The sequence below is a fragment of the Mesoplodon densirostris genome, unplaced genomic scaffold, assembly GCF_025265405.1.
Source record: "Mesoplodon densirostris isolate mMesDen1 unplaced genomic scaffold, mMesDen1 primary haplotype scaffold_44, whole genome shotgun sequence".
In the NCBI taxonomy this organism is placed as follows: domain Eukaryota; kingdom Metazoa; phylum Chordata; class Mammalia; order Artiodactyla; family Ziphiidae; genus Mesoplodon; species Mesoplodon densirostris.
In genome coordinates this window covers 5,354,283-5,371,809 of record NW_026778198.1, presented here as the reverse complement: position 1 = coordinate 5,371,809, position 17,527 = coordinate 5,354,283, and positions in this window count along the sequence as shown.

Genomic DNA, 17,527 nt, shown 5'->3' with positions numbered 1-17,527 from the left:
ATTCTTACTAGTCAGATATATTCCTCTGCGGGAAATATGGGGTTTTGAGTCTCTTTCACTGAGGAAGGTGTAGGTCTTGTCTATTCCAAAGTTGGTTTTTGGAACGGTCCCTGTGCTTATATCAAACTCTGGTTTTATGCATCACCCCACCTCTCCATCCCCTTTAGGCAGGCAAAAGAGTGTTTTCTAAATGTGAGACTCTGTTCTCTTTCCTAACTCAGTTCACGTGTAGCCATGTTTACATGATCATCATAAGTGATATCTTATGATAAGTTTCTTTTTCTGTGTGACTTATTTCACTTAGAATCATCGTACCTGAATCCACTCACTTTGCTGCTACTGGTCTTATGACATTGATTTCATGGCTGAGGGATATTCCATCGTACGTAAGTACCACAATGTTTTGAACCATTTTTATATTTCCTGGGATATTTAAGGTGTACCCAAGTTGAGGTTCTTGTACTCAGTGCAGCCCTAAATTTGGAGGTGGCTCTTTCTTATTGATTTTCAGTTTTCCCAAGGTATATTCCCTAGACAGGAAGTGGCCTTGGCTCTGTAGCTCTGTTGTTTACTTGTTTTAGGGAACACAATGCACTCCTCCAGTGAGGCAGTTGGCAATTTACATCCCGCCCATCAGCATAACAAGGCTCCCTGTTCTCCAGGGCCTGTCTTGCCTTTCTGGTTTTTACACATTTTGTGGATGTCCCTTTTGACCGGTGGGAAGTGATACTTCTTTGTAGTGCAGATTTGCATTGCCCGCTTGCTTGCTTGGCCAAAAAGGGCGTATGCGTTTTCTCCTGAATATATTCAGGAGAAAACACATACGCCCTTTTTGGCCAAGTGCATCATTGTCCAAGTTGTGCCCCTCTTCCTGTGTTTTACAGGCGATTCCAAGGTATCTCTTGAAATCTGTTTCCTGCTATTTTGCCTCGCTTTCAAGTCCGCCTCGTTGACTTCCCTCAACAGATTTTTGGACGATAGTTGTCCTTTATCACTCTGCCAGTTTGTGAATTGCTGTGCCCCTGTGCTCCATTTCTCAACTCGTTTTTTGTGAGATGAACGCAAGTCCAAAATTTTGGATCATGTCCTATACTGGTTCCCGGTGGGTGGCTGAGACTTTGGTTAATTCTTCTTCCTGCCGGGAAATTAGAGTGACATGTGCCCGTCCAAATGCCTAACAGCTACTCTCTCATGGGTTCTCCCTCGTCCCTTCCATCCTCTGCCAAATTGGGATCCTGTGCAAACCAGGAGGTTAAAGGGCCTGTCTCTCCATGTTGGGAGATTGATAGTAAGGAAGTTGGAAAGTCAAACTGGAGCACCAGGAGAGGGACTATTCGTTGAGTTTTAGGAACCTTTCGTATTCACAGTGTGTACATTCTCTAGGTTTCCTGTACATGTTATAGCTGTAGTAATATTCCCTTCAACCTGGAGAGTTGGGACCCATGGAATGGGGGCCATGCATTATTGCTTGAAAGGGTCTGCATTTGCTCACCCAATCTCACCAATCCTCTCAGTCCCAAGTGTCCAGCCTTATGCCACATCCAGCTGTCATTGTAGATAGGGTGTTTCCAGGTTTCCTCAGACACCCTGAAGGAATTGTAAAGAATTTCCCTGTTTTTTGGTTTTGCTTTTGAAATTCCTTTTTATAGTGGGTTTGAGCTGATTCTCGCTGCCATGTTTATGCCACTCTAGACACACTTGTTCTCCTTATGGAGTCATATCAATACATAGATTTTAAGATTCTTACTAGTCAGATATATTCCTCTGCGGGAAATATGGGGTTTTGAGTCTCTTTCACTGAGGAAGGTGTAGGTCTTGTCTATTCCAAAGTTGGTTTTTGGAACGGTCCCTGTGCTTATATCAAACTCTGGTTTTATGCATCACCCCACCTCTCCATCCCCTTTAGGCAGGCATAAGAGTGTTTTCTAAATGTGAGACTCTGTTCTCTTTCCTAACTCAGTTCACGTGTAGCCATGTTTACATGATCATCATAAGTGATATCTTATGATAAGTTTCTTTTTCTGTGTGACTTATTTCACTTAGAATCATCGTACCTGAATCCACTCACTTTGCTGCTACTGGTCTTATGACATTGATTTCATGGCTGAGGGATATTCCATCGTACGTAACTACCACAATGTTTTGAACCATTTTTATATTTCCTGGGATATTTAAGGTGTACCCAAGTTGAGGTTCTTGTAGTCAGTGCAGCCCTAAATTTGGAGGTGGCTCTTTCTTATTGATTTTCAGTTTTCCCAAGGTATATTCCCTAGACAGGAAGTGGCCTTGGCTCTGTAGCTCTGTTGTTTACTTGTTTTAGGGAACACAATGCACTCCTCCAGTGAGGCAGTTGGCAATTTACATCCCGCCCATCAGCATAACAAGGCTCCCTGTTCTCCAGGGCCTGTCTTGCCTTTCTGGTTTTTACACATTTTGTGGATGTCCCTTTTGACCGGTGGGAAGTGATACTTCTTTGTAGTGCAGATTTGCATTGCCCGCTTGCTTGCTTGGCCAAAAAGGGCGTATGCGTTTTCTCCTGAATATATTCAGGAGAAAACACATACGCCCTTTTTGGCCAAGTGCATCATTGTCCAAGTTGTGCCCCTCTTCCTGTGTTTTACAGGCGATTCCAAGGTACCTCTTGAAATCTGTTTCCTGCTATTTTGCCTCGCTTTCAAGTCCGCCTCGTTGACTTCCCTCAACAGATTTTTGGACGATAGTTGTCCTTTATCACTCTGCCAGTTTGTGAATTGCTGTGCCCCTGTGCTCCATTTCTCAACTCGTTTTTTGTGAGATGAACGCAAGTCCAAAATTTTGGATCATGTCCTATACTGGTTCCCGGTGGGTGGCTGAGACTTTGGTTAATTCTTCTTCCTGCCGGGAAATTAGAGTGACATGTGCCCGTCCAAATGCCTAACAGCTACTCTCTCATGGGTTCTCCCTCGTCCCTTCCATCCTCTGCCAAATTGGGATCCTGTGCAAACCAGGAGGTTAAAGGGCCTGTCTCTCCATGTTGGGAGATTGATAGTAAGGAAGTTGGAAAGTCAAACTGGAGCACCAGGAGAGGGACTATTCGTTGAGTTTTAGGAACCTTTCGTATTCACAGTGTGTACATTCTCTAGGTTTCCTGTACATGTTATAGCTGTAGTAATATTCCCTTCAACCTGGAGAGTTGGGACCCATGGAATGGGGGCCATGCATTATTGCTTGAAAGGGTCTGCATTTGCTCACCCAATCTCACCAATCCTCTCAGTCCCAAGTGTCCAGGCTTATGCCACATCCACCTCTCATTGTAGATAGGGTCTTTCCAGGTTTCCTCAGACACCCTGAAGGAATTGTAAAGAATTTCCCTGTTTTTTGGTTTTGCTTTTGAAATTCCTTTTTATAGTGGGTTTGAGCTGATTCTCGCTGCCATGTTTATGCCACTCTAGACACACTTGTTCTCCTTATGGAGTCATATCAATACATAGATTTTAAGATTCTTACTAGTCAGATATATTCCTCTGCGGGAAATATGGGGTTTTGAGTCTCTTTCACTGAGGAAGGTGTAGGTCTTGTCTATTCCAAAGTTGGTTTTTGGAACGGTCCCTGTGCTTATATCAAACTCTGGTTTTATGCATCACCCCACCTCTCCATCCCCTTTAGGCAGGCATAAGAGTGTTTTCTAAATGTGAGACTCTGTTCTCTTTCCTAACTCTGTTCACGTGTAGCCATGTTTACAGGATCTTCATAAGTGATATCTTATGATAAGTTTCTTTTTCTGTGTGACTTATTTCACTTAGAATCATCGTACCTGAATCCACTCACTTTGCTGCTACTGGTCTTATGACATTGATTTCATGGCTGAGGGATATTCCATCGTACGTAAGTACCACAATGTTTTGAACCATTTTTATATTTCCTGGGATATTTAAGGTGTACCCAAGTTGAGGTTCTTGTAGTCAGTGCAGCCCTAAATTTGGAGGTGGCTCTTTCTTATTGATTTTCAGTTTTCCCAAGGTATATTCCCTAGACAGGAAGTGGCCTTGGCTCTGTAGCTCTGTTGTTTACTTGTTTTAGGGAACACAATGCACTCCTCCAGTGAGGCAGTTGGCAATTTACATCCCGCCCATCAGCATAACAAGGCTCCCTGTTCTCCAGGGCCTGTCTTGCCTTTCTGGTTTTTACACATTTTGTGGATGTCCCTTTTGACCGGTGGGAAGTGATACTTCTTTGTAGTGCAGATTTGCATTGCCCGCTTGCTTGCTTGGCCAAAAAGGGCGTATGCGTTTTCTCCTGAATATATTCAGGAGAAAACACATACGCCCTTTTTGGCCAAGTGCATCATTGTCCAAGTTGTGCCCCTCTTCCTGTGCTTTACAGGCGATTCCAAGGTACCTCTTGAAATCTGTTTCCTGCTATTTTGCCTCACTTTCAAGTCCGCCTCGTTGACTTCCCTCAACAGATTTTTGGACGATAGTTGTCCTTTATCACTCTGCCAGTTTGTGAATTGCTGTGCCCCAGAGCTCCATTTCTCAACTCGTTTTTTGTGAGCTGAACGCCAGTCCAAAATTTTGGATCATGTCCTATACTGGTTCCCGGTGGGTGGCTGAGACTTTGGTTAATTCTTCTTCCTGCCGGGAAATTAGAGTGACATGTGCCCATCCAAATGCCTAACAGCTACTCTCTCATGGGTTCTCCCTCGTCCCTTCCATCCTCTGCCAAATTGGGAACCTGTGCAAACCAGGAGGTTAAAGGGCCTGTCTCTCCAAGTTGGGAGATTGATAGTAAGGCAGTTGGAAAGTCAAACTGGAGCACCAGGAGAGGGACTATTCGTTGAGTTTTAGAAACCTTTCGTATTCACAGTGTGTACATTCTCTAGGTTTCCTGTACATGTTATAGCTGTAGTAATATTCCCTTCAACCTGGAGAGTTGGGACCCATGGAATGGGGGCCATGCATTATTGCTTGAAAGGGTCTGCATTTGCTCAACCAATCTCACCAATCCTCTCAGTCCCAAGTGTCCAGCCTTATGCCACATCCAGCTGTCATTGTAGATAGGGTCTTTCCAGGTTTCCTCAGACACCCTGAAGGAATTGTAAAGAATTTCCCTGTTTTTTGGTTTTGCTTTTGAAATTCCTTTTTATAGTGAGTTTGAGCTGATTCTCGCTGCCATGTTTATGCCACTCTAGACACACTTGTTTGCCTTATGGAGTCATATCAATACATAGGTTTTAAGATTCTTACTAGTCAGATATATTCCTCTGCGGGAAATATGGGGTTTTGAGTCTCTTTCACTGAGGAAGGTGTAGGTCTTGTCTATTCCAAAGTTGGTTTTTGGAACGGTCCCTGTGCTTATATCAAACTCTGGTTTTATGCATCACCCCACCTCTCCATCCCCTTAATGCAGGCATAAGAGTGTTTTCTAAATGTGAGACTCTGTTCTCTTTCCTAACTCAGTTCACGTGTAGCCATGTTTACAGGATCTTCATAAGTGATATCTTATGATAAGTTTCTTTTTCTGTGTGACTTATTTCACTTAGAATCATCGTACCTGAATCCACTCACTTTGCTGCTACTGGTCTTATGACATTGATTTCATGGCTGATGAATATTCCATCGTACATAAGTACCACAATGTTTTGAACCATTTTTATATTTCCTGGGATATTTAAGGTGTACCCAAGTTGAGGTTCTTGTAGTCAGTGCAGCCCTAAATTTGGAGGTGGCTCTTTCTTATTGATTTTCAGTTTTCCCAAGGTATATTCCCTAGACTGGAAGTGGCTTTGGCTCTGTAGCTCTGTTGTTTACTTGTTTTAGGGAACACAATGCACTCCTCCAGTGAGGCAGTTGGCAATTTACATCCCGCCCATCAGCATAACAAGGCTCCCTGTTCTCCAGGGCCTGTCTTGCCTTTCTGGTTTTTACACATTTTGTGGATGTCCCTTTTGACCGGTGGGAAGTGATACTTCTTTGTAGTGCAGATTTGCATTGCCCGCTTGCTTGCTTGGCCAAAAAGGGCGTATGCGTTTTCTCCTGAATATATTCAGGAGAAAACACATCCGCCCTTTTTGGCCAAGTGCATCATTGTCCAAGTTGTGCCCCTCTTCCTGTGCTTTACAGGCGATTCCAAGGTACCTCTTGAAATCTGTTTCCTGCTATTTTGCCTCACTTTCAAGTCCGCCTCGTTGACTTCCCTCAACAGATTTTTGGACGATAGTTGTCCTTTATCACTCTGCCAGTTTGTGAATTGCTGTGCCCCTGAGCTCCATTTCTCAACTCGTATTTTGGGAGCTGAACGGCAGTCCAAAATTTTGGATCATGTCCTATACTGGTTCCCAGTGGGTGGCTGAGACTTTGCTTAATTCTTCTTCCTGCCGGGAAATTAGAGTGACATGTGCCCGTCCAAATGCCTAACAGCTACTCTCTCATGGGTTCTCCCTCGTCCCTTCCATCCTCTGCCAAATTGGGAACCTGTGCAAACCAGGAGGTTAAAGGGCCTGTCTCTCCAAGTTGGGAGATTGATAGTAAGGCAGTTGGAAAGTCAAACTGGAGCACCAGGAGAGGGACTATTCGTTGAGTTTTAGAAACCTTTCGTATTCACAGTGTGTCCATTCTCTAGGTTTCCTGTACATGTTATAGCTGTAGTAATATTCCCTTCAACCTGGAGAGTTGGGACCCATGGAATGGGGGCCATGCATTATTGCTTGAAAGGGTCTGCATTTGCTCACCGAATCTCACCAATCCTCTCAGTCCCAAGTGTCCAGCCTTATGCCACATCCAGCTGTCATTGTAGATAGGGTCTTTCCAGGTTTCCTCAGACACCCTGAAGGAATTGTAAAGAATTTCCCTGTTTTTTGGTTTTGCTTTTGAAATTCCTTTTTATACTGAGTTTGAGCTGATTCTCGCTGCCATGTTTATGCCACTCTAGACACACTTGATTCCCTTATGGAGACATATCAATACATAGGTTTTAAGATTCTTACTAGTCAGATATATTCCTCTGCGGGAAATATGGGGTTTTGAGTCTCTTTCACTGAGGAAGGTGTAGGTCTTGTCTATTCCAAAGTTGGTTTTTCGAACGGTCCCTGTGCTTATATCAAACTCTGGTTTTATGCATCACCCCACCTCTCCATCCCCTTTAGGCAGGCATAAGAGTGTTTTCTAAATGTGAGACTCTGTTCTCTTTCCTAACTCAGTTCACGTGTAGCCATGTTTACAGGATCCTCATAAGTGATATCTTATGATAAGTTTCTTTTTCTGTGTGACTTATTTCACTTAGAATCATCGTACCTGAATCCACTCACTTTGCTGCTACTGGTCTTATGACATTGATTTCATGGCAGAGGAATATTCCATCGTACGTAAGTACCACAATGTTTTGAACCATTTTTATATTTCCTGGGATATTTAAGGTGTACCCAAGTTGAGGTTCTTGTAGTCAGTGCAGCCCTAAATTTGGAGGTGGCTCTTTCTTATTGATTTTCAGTTTTCCCAAGGTATATTCCCTAGACTGGAAGTAGCCTTGGCTCTGTAGCTCTGTTGTTTACTTGTTTTAGGGAACACAATGCACTCCTCCAGTGAGGCAGTTGGCAATTTACATCCCGCCCATCAGCATAACAAGGCTCCCTGTTCTCCAGGGCCTGTCTTGCCTTTCTGGTTTATACACATTTTGTGGATGTCCCTTTTGTCCGGTGGGAAGTGATACTTCTTTGTAGTGCAGATTTGCATTGCCCGCTTGCTTGCTTGGCCAAAAAGGGCGTATGCGTTTTCTCCTGAATATATTCAGGAGAAAACGCATACGCCCTTTTTGGCCAAGTGCATCATTGTCCAAGTTGTGCCCCTCTTCCTGTGCTTTACAGGCGATTCCAAGATACCTCTTGAAATCTGTTTCCTGCTATTTTGCCTCACTTTCAAGTCCGCCTCGTTGACTTCCCTCAACAGATTTTTGGACGATAGTTGTCCTTTATCACTCTGCCAGTTTGTGAATTGCTGTGCCCCTGAGCTCCATTTCTCAACTCGTTTTTTGGGAGCTGAACGCCAGTCCAAAATTTTGGATCATGTCCTATACTGGTTCCCGGTGGGTGGCTGAGACTTTGGTTAATTCTTCTTCCTGCCGGGAAATTAGAGTGACATGTGCCCGTCCAAATGCCTAACAGCTACTCTCTCATGGGTTCTCCCTCGTCCCTTCCATCCTCTGCCAAATTGGGAACCTGTGCAAACCAGGAGGTTAAAGGGCCTGTCTCTCCAAGTTGGGAGATTGATAGTAAGGCAGTTGGAAAGTAAAACAGGAGCACCAGGAGAGGGACTATTCGTTGAGTTTTAGAAACCTTTCTTATTCACAGTGTGTTCATTCTCTAGGTTTCCTATACATGTTATAGCTGTAGTAATATTCCCTTGAACCTGGAGAGTTGGGACCCATGGAATGGGGGCCATGCATTATTGCTTGAAAGGGTCTGCATTTGCTCACCCAATCTCACCAATCCTCTCAGTCCCAAGTGTCCAGCCTTATGCCACATCCAGCTGTCATTGTAGATAGGGTCTTTCCAGGTTTCCTCAGACACCCTGAAGGAATTGTAAAGAATTTCCCTGTTTTTTGGTTTTGCTTTTGAAATTCCTTTTTATAGTGGGTTTGAGCTGATTCTCGCTGCCATGTTTATGCCACTCTAGACACACTTGTTCTCCTTATGGAGTCATATCAATACATAGATTTTAAGATTCTTACTAGTCAGATATATTCCTCTGCGGGAAATATGGGGTTTTGAGTCTCTTTCACTGAGGAAGGTGTAGGTCTTGTCTATTCCAAAGTTGGTTTTTGGAACGGTCCCTGTGCTTATATCAAACTCTGGTTTTATGCATCACCCCACCTCTCCATCCCCTTTAGGCAGGCATAAGAGTGTTTTCTAAATGTGAGACTCTGTTCTCTTTCCTAACTCTGTTCACGTGTAGCCATGTTTACAGGATCTTCATAAGTGATATCTTATGATAAGTTTCTTTTTCTGTGTGACTTATTTCACTTAGAATCATCGTACCTGAATCCACTCACTTTGCTGCTACTGGTCTTATGACATTGATTTCATGGCTGAGGGATATTCCATCGTACGTAAGTACCACAATGTTTTGAACCATTTTTATATTTCCTGGGATATTTAAGGTGTACCCAAGTTGAGGTTCTTATAGTCAGTGCAGCCCTAAATTTGGAGGTGGCTCTTTCTTATTGATTTTCAGTTTTCCCAAGGTATATTCCCTAGACAGGATGTGGCCTTGGCTCTGTAGCTCTGTTGTTTACTTGTTTTAGGGAACACAATGCACTCCTCCAGTGAGGCAGTTGGCAATTTACATCCCGCCCATCAGCATAACAAGGCTCCCTGTTCTCCAGGGCCTGTCTTGCCTTTCTGGTTTTTACACATTTTGTGGATGTCCCTTTTGACCGGTGGGAAGTGATACTCCTTTGTAGTGCAGATTTGCATTGCCCGCTTGCTTGCTTGGCCAAAAAGGGCATATGCGTTTTCTCCTGAATATATTCAGGAGAAAACACATACGCCCTTTTTGGCCAAGTGCATCATTGTCCAAGTTGTGCCCCTCTTCCTGTGCTTTACAGGCGATTCCAAGGTACCTCTTTAAATCTGTTTCCTGCTATTTTGCCTCACTTTCAAGTCCGCCTCGTTGACTTCCCTCAACAGATTTTTGGACGATAGTTGTCCTTTATCACTCTGCCAGTTTGTGAATTGCTGTGCCCCTGAGCTCCATTTCTCAACTCGTTTTTTGTGAGCTGAACGCAAGTCCAAAATTTTGGATCATGTCCTATACTGGTTCCCGGTGGGTGGCTGAGACTTTGGTTAATTCTTCTTCCTGCCGGGAAATTAGAGTGACACGTGCCCTTCCAAATGCCTAACAGCTACTCTCTCAGGGGTTCTCCCTCGTCCCATCCATCCTCTGCCAAATTGGGAACCTGTGCAAACCAGGAGGTTAAAGGGCCTGTCTCTCCAAGTTGGGAGATTGATAGTAAGGCAGTTGGAAAGTCAAACTGGAGCACCAGGAGAGGGACTATTCGTTGAGTTTTAGAAACCTTTCGTATTCACAGTGTGTCCATTCTCTAGGTTTCCTGTACATGTTATAGCTGTAGTAATATTCCCTTCAACTTGGAGAGTTGGGACCCATGGAATGGGGGCCATGCATTATTGCTTGAAAGGGTCTGCATTTGCTCACCCAATCTCACCAATCCTCTTAGTCCCAAGTGTCCAGCCTTATGCCACATTCTGCTGTCATTGTAGATAGGGTCTTTCCAGGTTTCCTCAGACACCCTGAAGGAATTGTAAAGAATTTCCCTGTTTTTTGGTTTTGCTTTTGAAATTCCTTTTTATAGTGGGTTTGAGCTGATTCTCGCTGCCATGTTTATGCCACTCTAGACACACTTGTTCTCCTTATGGAGTCATATCAATACATAGATTTTAAGATTCTTACTAGTCAGATATATTCCTCTGCGGGAAATATGGGGTTTTGAGTCTCTTTCACTGAGGAAGGTGTAGGTCTTGTCTATTCCAAAGTTGGTTTTTGGAACGGTCCCTGTGCTTATATCAAACTCTGGTTTTATGCATCACCCCACCTCTCCATCCCCTTTATGCAGGCATAAGAGTGTTTTCTAAATGTGAGACTCTGTTCTCTTTCCTAACTCAGTTCACGTGTAGCCATGTTTACATGATCTTCATAAGTGATATCTTATGATAAGTTTCTTTTTCTGTGTGACTTATTTCACTTAGAATCATCGTACCTGAATCCACTCACTTTGCTGCTACTGGTCTTATGACATTGATTTCATGGCTGAGGGATATTCCATCGTACGTAAGTACCACAATGTTTTGAACCATTTTTATATTTCCTGGGATATTTAAGGTGTACCCAAGTTGAGGTTCTTGTAGTCAGTGCAGCCCTAAATTTGGAGGTGGCTCTTTCTTATTGATTTTCAGTTTTCCCAAGGTATATTCCCTAGACAGGAAGTGGCCTTGGCTCTGTAGCTCTGTTGTTTACTTGTTTTAGGGAACACAATGCACTCCTCCAGTGAGGCAGTTGGCAATTTACATCCCGCCCATCAGCATAACAAGGCTCCCTGTTTCCAGGGCCTGTCTTGCCTTTCTGGTTTTTACACATTTTGTGGATGTCCCTTTTGACCGGTGGGAAGTGATACTTCTTTGTAGTGCAGATTTGCATTGCCCGCTTGCTTGCTTGGCCAAAAAGGGTGTATGCGTTTTCTCCTGAATATATTCAGGAGAAAACACATACACCCTTTTTGGCCAAGTGCATCATTGTCCAAGTTGTGCCCCTCTTCCTGTGTTTTACAGGCGATTCCAAGGTACCTCTTGAAATCTGTTTCCTGCTATTTTGCCTCGCTTTCAAGTCCGCCTCGTTGACTTCCCTCAACAGATTTTTGGACGATAGTTGTCCTTTATCACTCTGCCAGTTTGTGAATTGCTGTGCCCCTGTGCTCCATTTCTCAACTCGTTTTTTGTGAGCTGAACGCAAGTCCAAAATTTTGGATCATGTCCTATACGGGTTCCCGGTGGGTGGCTGAGACTTTGGTTAATTCTTCTTCCTGCCGGGAAATTAGAGTGACATGTGCCCGTCCAAATGCCTAACAGCTACTCTCTCATGGGTTCTCCCTCGTCCCTTCCATCCTCTGCCAAATTGGGATCCTGTGCAAACCAGGAGGTTAAAGGGCCTGTCTCTCCATGTTGGGAGATTGATAGTAAGGAAGTTGGAAAGTCAAACTGGAGCACCAGGAGAGGGACTATTCGTTGAGTTTTAGGAACCTTTCGTATTCACAGTGTGTACATTCTCTAGGTTTCCTGTACATGTTATAGCTGTAGTAATATTCCCTTCAACCTGGAGAGTTGGGACCCATGGAATGGGGGCCATGCATTATTGCTTGAAAGGGTCTGCATTTGCTCACCCAATCTCACCAATCCTCTCAGTCCCAAGTGTCCAGCCTTATGCCACATCCACCTCTCATTGTAGATAGGGTCTTTCCAGGTTTCCTCAGACACCGTGAAGGAATTGTAAAGAATTTCCCTGTTTTTTGGTTTTGCTTTTGAAATTCCTTTTTATAGTGAGTTTGAGCTGATTCTCGCTGCCATGTTTATGCCACTCTAGACACACTTGTTTGCCTTATGGAGTCATATCAATACATGGGTTTTAAGATTCTTACTAGTCAGATATATTCCTCTGCGGGAAATATGGGGTTTTGAGTCTCTTTCACTGAGGAAGGTGTAGGTCTTGTCTATTCCAAAGTTGGTTTTTGGAACGGTCCCTGTGCTTATATCAAACTCTGGTTTTATGCATCACCCCACCTCTCCATCCCCTTAATGCAGGCATAAGAGTGTTTTCTAAATGTGAGACTCTGTTCTCTTTCCTAACTCAGTTCACGTGTAGCCATGTTTACAGGATCTTCATAAGTGATATCTTATGATAAGTTTCTTTTTCTGTGTGACTTATTTCACTTAGAATCATCGTACCTGAATCCACTCACTTTGCTGCTACTGGTCTTATGACATTGATGTCATGGCTGAGGAATATTCCATCGTACGTAAGTACCACAATGTTTTGAACCATTTTTATATTTCCTGGGATATTTAAGGTGTACCCAAGTTGAGGTTCTTGTAGTCAGTGCAGCCCTAAATTTGGAGGTGGCTCTTTCTTATTGATTTTCAGTTTTCCCAAGGTATATTCCCTAGACTGGATGTGGCTTTGGCTCTGTAGCTCTGTTGTTTACTTGTTTTAGGGAACACAATGCACTCCTTCAGTGAGGCAGTTGGCAATTTACATCCCGCCCATCAGCATAACAAGGCTCCCTGTTCTCCAGGGCCTGTCTTGCCTTTCTGGTTTTTACACATTTTGTGGATGTCCCTTTTGACCGGTGGGAAGTGATACTTCTTTGTAGTGCAGATTTGCATTGCCTGCTTGCTTGCTTGGCCAAAAAGGGCGTATGCTTTTTCTCCTGAATATATTCAGGAGAAAACGCATACGCCCTTTTTGGCCAAGTGCATCATTGTCCAAGTTGTGCCCCTCTTCCTGTGCTTTACAGGCGATTCCAAGGTACCTCTTGAAATCTGTTTCCTGCTATTTTGCCTCGCTTTCAAGTCCGCCTCGTTGACTTCCCTCAACAGACTTTTGGACGATAGTTGTCCTTTATCACTCTGCCAGTTTGTGAATTGCTGTGCCCCTGAGCTCCATTTCTCAACTCGTTTTTTGGGAGCTGAACGCAAGTCCAAAATTTTGGATCATGTCCTATACTGGTTCCCGGTGGGTGGCTGAGACTTTGGTTAATTCTTCTTCCTGCCGGGAAATTAGAGTGACATGTGCCCTTCCAAATGCCTAACAGCTACTCTCTCAGGGGTTCTCCCTCGTCCCATCCATCCTCTGCCAAATTGGGAACCTGTGCAAACCAGGAGGTTAAAGGGCCTGTCTCTCCAAGTTGGGAGATTGATAGTAAGGCAGTTGGAAAGTCAAACTGGAGCACCAGGAGAGGGACTATTCGTTGAGTTTTAGAAACCTTTCGTATTCACAGTGTGTCCATTCTCTAGGTTTCCTGTACATGTTATAGCTGTAGTAATATTCCCTTGAACCTGGAGAGTTGGGACCCATGGAATGGGGGCCATGCATTATTGCTTGAAAGGGTCTGCATTTGCTCACCCAATCTCACCAATCCTCTCAGTCCCAAGTGTCCAGCCTTATGCCACATCCAGCTGTCATTGTAGATAGGGTCTTTCCAGATTTCCTCAGACACCCTGAAGGAATTGTAAAGAATTTCCCTGTTTTTTGGTTTTGCTTTCGAAATTCCTTTTTATAGTGGGTTTGAGCTGATTCTCGCTGCCATGTTTATGCCACTCTAGACACACTTGTTCTCCTTATGGAGTCATATCAATACATAGATTTTAAGATTCTTACTAGTCAGATATATTCCTCTGCGGGAAATATGGGGTTTTGAGTCTCTTTCACTGAGGAAGGTGTAGGTCTTGTCTATTCCAAAGTTGGTTTTTGGAATGGTCCCTGTGCTTATATCAAACTCTGGTTTTATGCATCACCCCACCTCTCCATCCCCTTAATGCAGGCATAAGAGTGTTTTCTAAATGTGAGACTCTGTTCTCTTTCCTAACTCAGTTCACGTGTAGCCATGTTTACAGGATCTTCATAAGTGATATCTTATGATAAGTTTCTTTTTCTGTGTGACTTATTTCACTTAGAATCATCGTACCTGAATCCACTCACTTTGCTGCTACTGGTCTTATGACATTGATTTCATGGCTGATTAATATTCCATCGTACGTAAGTACCACAATGTTTTGAACCATTTTTATATTTCCTGGGATATTTAAGGTGTACCCAAGTTGAGGTTCTTGTAGTCAGTGCAGCCCTAAATTTGGAGGTGGCTCTTTCTTATTGATTTTCAGTTTTCCCAAGGTATATTCCCTAGACAGGAAGTGGCCTTGGCTCTGTAGCTCTGTTGTTTACTTGTTTTAGGGAACACAATGCACTCCTCCAGTGAGGCAATTGGCAATTTACATCCCGCCCATCAGCATAACAAGGCTCTCTGTTCTCCAGGGCCTATCTTGCCTTTCTGGTTTTTACACATTTAGTGGATGTCCCTTTTGACCGGTGGGAAGTGATACTTCTTTGTAGTGCAGATTTGCATTGCCCGCTTGCTTGCTTGGCCAAAAAGGGCGTATGCGTTTTCTCCTGAATATATTCAGGAGAAAACACATACGCCCTTTTTGGCCAAGTGCATCATTGTCCAAGTTGTGCCCCTCTTCCTGTGCTTTACAGGCGATTCCAAGGTACCTCTTGAAATCTGTTTCCTGCTATTTTGCCTCGCTTTCAAGTCCGCCTCGTTGACTTCCCTCAACAGATTTTTGGACGATAGTTGTCCTTTATCACTCTGCCAGTTTGTGAATTGCTGTGCCCCTGAGCTCCATTTCTCTACTCGTTTTTTGTGAGCTGAACGCATGTCCAAATATTTGGATCATGTCCTATACTGGATCCCGGTGGGTGGCAGAGACTTTGGTTAATTCTTCTTCCTGCCGAGAAATTAGAGTGATATGTGCCCGTCCAAATTCCTAACAGCTACACTCTCATGGGTTCTCCCTCGTCCCTTCCATCCTCTGCCAAATTGGGAACCTGTAAAAACCAGGAGGTTAAAGGGCCTGTCTCTCCAAGTTGGGAGATTGATAGTAAGGCAGTTGGAAAGTCAAACTGGAGCACCAGGAGAGGGACTATTCGTTGAGTTTTAGAAACCTTTCGTATTCACAGTGTGTACATTCTCTAGGTTTCCTGTACATGTTATAGCTGTAGTAATATTCCCTTCAACCTGGAGAGTTGGGACCCATGGAATGGGGGCCATGCATTATTGCTTGAAAGGGTCTGCATTTGCTCACCCAATCTCACCAATCCTCTCAGTCCCAAGTGTCCAGCCTTATGCCAAATCCAGCTGTCATTGTAGATAGGGTCTTTCCAGGTATCCTCAGACACCCTGAAAGAAGTGTAAAGAATTTCCCTGTTTTTTGGTTTTGCTTTTGAAATTCCTTTTTAGAGTGGGTTTGAGCTGATTCTCGCTGCCATGTTTATGCCACTCTAGACACACTTGATTCCCTTATGGAGACATATCAATACATAGGTTTAAAGATTCTTACTAGTCAGATATATTCCTCTGTGGGAAATATGGGGTTTTGAGTCTCTTTCACTGAGGAAGGTGTAGGTCTTGTCTATTCCAAAGTTGGTTTTGGAAACGGTCCCTGTGCTTATATCAAACTCTGGTTTTATGAATCACCCCACCTCTCCTTCCCCTTTATGCAGGCATAAGAGTGTTTTCTAAATGTGAGACTCTGTTCTCTTTCCTAACTCAGTTCACGTGTAGCCATGTTTACAGGATCTTCATAAGTGATATCTTATGATAAGTTTCTTTTTCTGTGTGACTTATTTCACTTAGAATCATCGTACCTGAATCCACTCACTTTGCTGCTACTGGTCTTATGACATTGATTTCATGGCTGAGGGATATTCCATCGTACGTAAGTACCACAATGTTTTGAACCATTTTTATATTTCCTGGGATATTTAAGGTGTACCCAAGTTGAGGTTCTTGTAGTCAGTGCAGCCCTAAATTTGGAGGTGGGTCTTTCTTATTGATTTTCAGTTTTCCCAAGGTATATTCCCTAGACTGGAAGTGGCCTTGGCTCTGTAGCTCTGTTGTTTACTTGTTTTAGGGAACACAATGCACTCCTCCAGTGAGGCAGTTGGCAATTTACATCCCGCCCATCAGCATAACAAGGCTCCCTGTTCTCCAGTGCCTGTCTTGCCTTTCTGGTTTTTACACATTTTGTGGATGTCCCTTTTGACTGGTGGGAAGTGATACTTCTTTGTAGTGCAGATTTGCATTGCCCGCTTGCTTGCTTGGCCAAAAAGGGCGTATGCGTTTTCTCCTGAATATATTCAGGAGAAAACGCATACGCCCTTTTTGGCCAAGTGCATCATTGTCCAAGTTGTGCCCCTCTTCTTGTGCTTTACAGGTGATTCCAAGGTACCTCTTGAAATCTGTTTCCTGCTATTTTGCCTCGCTTTCAAGTCCGCCTCGTTGACTTCCCTCAACAGATTTTTGGACGATAGTTTTCCTTTATCACTCTGCCAGTTTGTGAATTGCTGTGCCCCTGAGCTCCATTTCTCAACTCGTTCTTTGTGAGCTGAACGCAAGTCCAAAATTTTGGATCATGTCCTATACTGGTTCCCGGTGGGTGGCTGAGACTTTGGTTAATTCTTCTTCCTGCCCGGAAATTAGAGTGACATGTGCCCGTCCAAATGCCTAACAGCTACTCTCTCATGGGTTCTCCCTCGTCCCTTCCATCCTCTGCCAAATTGGGAACCTGTGCAAACCAGGAGGTTAAAGGGCCTGTCTCTCCATGTTGGGAGATTGATAGTAAGGCAGTTGGAAAGTCAAACTGGAGCACCAGGAGAGGGACTATTCGTTGAGTTTTAGAAACCTTTCGTATTCACAGTGTGTACATTCTCTAGGTTTCCTGTACATGTTATAGCTGTAGTAATATTCCCTTCAACCTGGAGAGTTGGGACCCATGGAATGGGGGCCATGCATTATTGCTTGAAAGGGTCTGCATTTGCTCACCCAATCTCACCAATCCTCTCAGTCCCAAGTGTCCAGCCTTATGCCACATCCAGCTGTCATTGTAGATAGGGTCTTTCCAGGTTTCCTCAGACACCCTGAAGGAATTGTAAAGAATTTCCCTGTTTTTTTGGTTTTGCTTTTGAAATTCCTTTTTATAGTGGGTTTGAGCTGATTCTCGCTGCCATGTTTATGCCACTCTAGACACACTTGATTCCCTTATGGAGTCATATCAATACATAGGTTTTAAGATTCTTACTAGTCAGATATATTCCTCTGTGGGAAATATGGGGTTTTGAGTCTCTTTCACTGAGGAAGGTGTAGGTCTTGTCTATTCCAAAGTTGGTTTTGGAAACGGTCCCTGTGCTTATATCAAACTCTGGTTTTA